General features: G+C 38.0%; 2 protein-coding genes across 2 annotated transcripts in view; both read left to right on the forward strand.

Moving 5' to 3' along the window:
- Window positions 1-231: 231 nt before the first annotated feature.
- Window positions 232-6174, forward strand: part of casq2 (calsequestrin 2) — a 38579-nt gene continuing 32636 nt past the window's right edge. The window contains exon 1 of the mRNA XM_010781027.1: window positions 232-312. The gene's annotated coding sequence lies outside the window, so the exon portion shown is untranslated. The remainder of the gene's footprint in view (window positions 313-6174) is intronic.
- slc5a3b (solute carrier family 5 member 3b) overlaps window positions 4375-6174 on the forward strand; it is a 6412-nt gene continuing 4612 nt past the window's right edge. The window contains exon 1 of the mRNA XM_010781029.1: window positions 4375-4668. The gene's annotated coding sequence lies outside the window, so the exon portion shown is untranslated. The remainder of the gene's footprint in view (window positions 4669-6174) is intronic.

Here is a 6174-nt window from a genome sequence, read left to right on the forward strand (position 1 = left end):
GCACACAATTTTCACTGTTCATTTTAAATAAATTCACTTTCACGTATGAGTTATTGATTTCATTCTTTCTTTTATGTCTGTGATTTTGAAAAACATCACAACAATGACTGAATCTAGATGGGCTACGTCATTGGTCGAGTAAGAACCTCTTGGGTTCTGGCATGGTGTTTATCAAGCACTGAATATGTTACTTATATCCTGAACTCTGGAGCATAGCACCACATTTGTATTCAGTTCTTTCCTCCTTGGATCATCTCTTACACCACCAATTCTAGCTGATCTTCACCAAACGTGGGTTGAAAAAAATAAACCGTGAGTAAAACATTTGAATATTTTGATACTTTTTCCTATATCTGATGGCAAAAGGTTTGGTTTATGGCCTGTTTGCCCACAATTACAGGTATCGGTCCTTGGATGCTTCTATTTAATTCACCTACTTCATTTACAGTATTTGATCTAACCTGGTAACGCTGGTTTGTAAAATCTTGAATCTAGATTGTATGCATTCCCCAATGTTTGCGAAGTCAGTTTAAAGTTAGTCTGGCTACAACTGACAATACTTTGTGAGGGAGCTATGGTCATAAACACATGTGTAAGTGTATTGTACATGAAGAGTGCTGTGTAACAGTACACTGATGTTTCTAATCAGCCACAACCAAGTTGGACGAGGGATGGGGAAACAAGGGCTTCATTGTTACTCCGTCCAAGGGGGTTGTTTTATTCATGCGTCTGTTTGTGTTTCTATTGTAGTGATATTTCAAAAACTATATTTCATCTATTCCAATGACATTTTGTGGACTTTTGTCCAAGTACGAATATGCTATTTTGCCTGCAGATGGCTCTCAGTGGCCATGCTTAATCTGCCAATATAAGCAATAAAATAAAAATAATGTGCTTGCAGGATTCTTTATGTAAATATATCAAGTAAATAACTACAGTGTAACATAGCATTACCAAAACAAAACAAAAAATCTATACGCTTTTTTTAAATTAGAAATGATACAGTATAACAAACACAAATATTGTGATACTAAAGTGAATTGATATTTTCTAACACCCCTCGTCAAGCTCAACTCTCAGCACTGGCTGCTTGATCACAACAATGAAGCCAACTGTTGAGTTTGCACTTGTGGGGTGTGGGACTTGACACAGTCTATACCACAGTCTATATTAGGGCAGGAGGAAGGCAGGACTGTGTGTAAAACACCACAAGTCTTGTGACCATACGGTGTTTGGCTGCTCTGCATCTGGGTCGGCATCCATATTTAAAAATAATGATAATGTTGGTGTAGCTGTTCCTGCAAGGTGGAGCCCTCTGCATAGAGAAGGTTGGTAACTCAGATTGATTTGCCAGGACTTCGAGGCCTGCTATGACACGTGCCCTTTTAACCTGAAAATGTTATGAGGTATTGCACATCAATTGTATAAATGGCAAATGGACTGCATTTATATATACTTTTTCCAGCCTTTACAACCACTTAAAGCACAAGAGGTATTTTTTCTTTAAGGAACAAAACTGTAACTGCACAAGTAAACAACTTTTTAAATACATTATAATGAAGAAACATAATAGAATAAGGTATTGGAAATAAGTGGCCATATGGTTTTGTTAAAAAGCTGCATTAATGCCCCACAGGGCTGGAAATTGATCGAGTTAATAGATCAAAGAAAATAAACATCTGCAAACAAACGACAAATCGAAGTCATCTCCCGTAATGAGAGCTGTGGCTTTGCTGCCTTCCAATCAATCCATAAACATGAACGGCAGCCTAATACAAAGAAGGTTACAAACCGTAACACTGATTTACAAACTGTCAATAACCACAAGAAAGTAGAGATAAAACATGGAAAATAAACTGCTCATTAGTGCTCAGTCCATCTCCATATTTATATTATATTTTTAGTAATGGACTGAAAAATCTGCCCATTTTGCCGTGATGGAAAACAAATTTGAAAGGTTTTCAAATGTAACACGACTAGAGGGGTGCAACTGATATCTCAACCACATATATTCAGCTTAATCCAAAATTGCAATCCTTCATGGATCTTAACCCACTGTGAAACACAGCTGTTGAGGTCTCACCACAGGTTTTATGACTCAGTTTAGCAGGGAAGGATAAACAGGAAACTGCACTATTGTTAGGAGATGAGGCTGCAGAGGAGGATGGTCACTGCGCAATGCATTATTGACAGTTTCATCATGCTGATCTGAGCAATGATAACCTTAAAGTGGCTGCAGTTTAGAGCCATGGACTTTAGTAAATCTAAATCTTTATGTTTTGGTCTACTGGAGTCCTTCTTCTAAGGATTTGCAAAAAACATTGGGTCAAAAGGTTTCTGTAAAAAATGTTTTTTAAAAGTAGGATTGCAGTTAAACTTGGGCTAGATAAATGTATACCTATATGTTGTTGTTTGTATTCATGTGAGGCTGTATCAATAATTATTTAACCTAAATCTTATTGTTGGTATTTTTGAAATAGTGTATCTCACTGAGGGTTGCTACCAGTATGTACATGCTTAGTTTGTGTTGTAAAATAGCCTACTGGTGCATTGCTCATACTATAAGTCATTATGGGCAAGCCAATATGTTTGAATTTGAATGTATTCTTGGGTGAGGGTTTGGAACGTAAGCAAGTAAAGACGAGCCAAAAGAAACCTGTACAAAAGACGTGACACTATATTAACACTTGACCATGTAGGCCTACGAAGCGTCTGCTTGATCAATGCATTAGGAAGCACGATGATTGACTTCCTAATCAAAGTAATATTAAAGGGAATTTCAGCTCAAACCTTTGCCGTTGACATCTCACTCTCACTGCAAACGACTGTCGCTCGACAAACACGCAACACGGAGGCGCAAGGTTTCCTGGGAAATTGAGTTTTTCGTTTAACGGAATTTTCCAAAATATCTGTAGTGAGTGGAAATTTACAGTTTGCCTCCCAGACTAGTGTAGTATGCTGCGAATGCTTTGCAGGATGTTTTGCTGCAAATCAACCATGTGCACCTTAACTGACTGCTGAGGCTGCAGACATTTGCTAATATGAATGTTATTAGGATATGACTGTAACTGCAGCCAATGTGTTTATTACCACTGTGTTATTGATGCGTTTTGTGTGTTATGTTATGTTTTATCATATTTTTTTAGTATAGTAGCAGTTTTAGTGATGGCATTACACGATTGTAAAATAATGCAGAATACATGACACACACGCACACACGCACACACACACACACACACACACACACACACACACACACACACACACACACACACACACACACACACACACAGACAAACACATTAAAAGTCGGGCTCTCAAATGCAGAATGCTTAAGATAACTTAGTAACTAGCTGGAAAAATAAATAACACATGATCATGGTAACCAATATAGTTGAAAATATATGCATGTGGCATACAAAAAAAGGTATAGGAAGCTGTATCTTCATCACATATTGCATATACATATTCATTTACACAGTATCTGAGAAGCCCACTTGGCATTGTTGCTGCCTGTGGAGGATTGGAGATTTGCATTGTCTCCCATAATTCATTTAATATGATTATTTTTCGTGATCTATGAACTATTTTTTTATAGAGTTCAGCTGGCTCAATCCTGAGAAAAGTATTTTGCAACATGGATGGCACGATAGTTTGTGTGTTGGCTTGAAAAAGATATGTAGCATAACTTTCTCTCTTTTGGGCATTGGTATTGGAATACTAGATAACATTCCATTTTAGGGAGGCTTCAGAAAAAAACAGCACTGAAAATAATCAAAATATATCTACATCATGTCCTTTTATTAAAAGAGGCAGCGGTATAGAGTGCTCGACACTAAAACCCTTAAATCTGATTATGAGCTAGGCTTGTGTGATTGGTGAGAGTAGGGGTTTCTGGTAGCTTCTATGATTTGAGACAAGGTTATCCTGGGTTAATCACTTCATAATTATTTGTTGTTGCATGACGATTTGCTGAGCTTAATGAGAGGCCAACTGTAAAAGGCTGTAGTTTATATACGCATATCTATATGCCCATGTCTATATGTACCGCCTTCATTTTTATTAAAGTATTAAGAAAAGCTGTAATTGTTTAAGTAATATAATTTTGGATCAATTTAAAGTGCAATTTATTAAAATAATGAAAAACGAAGTCCCCTAATGAAAGTAATAGAGGCTCTGGGAGGTGTGTGGGATTAGTGGCATTTGGCTCGACGTTTTTTTCAATACAGATTTTTTTTATACACTTGTACTTGTTATTTATTTATTTAGTGCAGCGTTAACCTTTTGGATAATAATCTGGGGGAATTTGAAGTCGCAGTCAAACGCCCCAGACATGTGAGGGGCGTGGATTGAACGGAGGATTGAAAAGAGGCAGCATTGTCTGGAAGGGCGTCACTGCTACCGTGAAACGGAGGGCAGAGGGATGACAACGGACTGCTAACGTGAAAACAACCCAGGAGCCCTGTGTGGTACATGCAGAGACAGTTTGAACCATCTTTAGTGAGAGCTCTTCAGCAGAGGGACGAGTCTTCAGGAAGCAGGCACCTCTTCATTCACATATCCCCTCGGAGCCGTGTCGATTTGGCAGCTTTAGTGCGTATGCTAACACTAGCTAACACGGTACATCTCTAGTGCTCATCTGTGTTTTAACCATTGGAGCTGGTGACGGTGAGTCTGTATGAGAGCTACCTGGGTGATTAAGTGACAATGTTATCTGTTTAAAATATGTGATCATATGTCAGTGTAAAGGCTGTGTGTCTGTGTTTTCGGTGATGATAGTTAATGTATCAGGTCAAATGTTGAAACTGTCATCGACATATGTCCTATTAACCCCTGGCAAGATATTATTCAAGTAGGCTACGTGTACAATTATATCTCAGACTAGCGTGTTGTGGTAAAATAAGGAAACATGCAGTGAATCGAAGATAAACAATAACACTGAATACACACGCTCCTTGAGGATGCGCAGTTTTGCTGTTTGAGTGACTGTTCTAGACATTTCCACGCGCCTGATCTGTGAATCCGTGCACCTAGCGCCAGCCGTGCACTGGTGTCACCTTTCCTTTGTGTCTACAAAGGCTCTCAGCCGTACTTGGCTTAAATAAAGGAGCTATATGCACCCCAATATCCCTTATAATGAATCCAGTTCTTTCTTTTTTTATATCATGGCTGCCCCACTTGCAGGTTAACGTTCATTTTTAGAATTTTTTTAAGCCAAGGTAAAGCATTCGGTGTTGTCATTAAAGATACATGCTAACCACTGCAAGATACCATTCATAGGGAATTTCCTTCGGTTGTACAAACATCATCAAAGGTTAATTTATAGTGTTCTGGGCTTCATGCACGTCAGGGCTGGTTTGCCTCTGCAACTCTCTTGGCTTTAATACCTCACACGATCTCATGCATTTAACGCCGTTATGGTATTGCTCCAGGCAATACTGGTCTGGTGTGAATCAGTTACTTTGCCTTAGAAAATGTCTATCTTGCAGAAATGGGAATAATACTGGCGTAACACTTCTTGATTTTGTTCAATCTAATGATATGATTCAGCCCGGACCAAAGGTACTCTGTTTCATTGGCAGCACCATATATTTTTATTGTTTTGGCAGCAGCCTCAGTGGCTCTATATAAGTAGGCTTTGGCAGTAATTATGTTTGAATCCCTCATAATATAACTTTGCAAATGAAATGATAATAAACTTTGAAAAACATTGTTGTATTTCAGAGCTAGGTTCTCTTGGACAGTTTATGGGGATCACATAAGTCCTTAATGATATGATGGTAAAATGAAAACAAAGACTTCCTTTTATTCAGAGGGACCATTATGCGTAGAGCCTTGTTGTGAAGACAAACGTGTAGGATTTTTTTTTTCTATCATGCTTGAAAGTCTACACGCTATAATAGATGTCAGACATCCAAATGTGTGCATGTATGTGTGCTCACACATCGCAATGCACCATACCATACTCAGATTAAAATGTGCATGTGTTATTTTAGGTAAAACAAGAAAATTCAATTTTTAGACTGTCCTAATTTAGTGTGAATAAGCAATGTCCTTTTGTGCCCCTCTACTCATAATGTTTTCATGGCTTTCTTTTTATACTCTACTAAAATGCAACAAAATAGGGTTTGATTCTATTCATTTTGTCTTTTTTATTGCACTTTGGCAGCAGAT

The sequence above is a fragment of the Notothenia coriiceps genome, unplaced genomic scaffold, assembly GCF_000735185.1.
Source record: "Notothenia coriiceps isolate Sejong01 unplaced genomic scaffold, NC01 NC01_scaffold00022447, whole genome shotgun sequence".
NCBI lineage: Eukaryota > Metazoa > Chordata > Actinopteri > Perciformes > Nototheniidae > Notothenia > Notothenia coriiceps.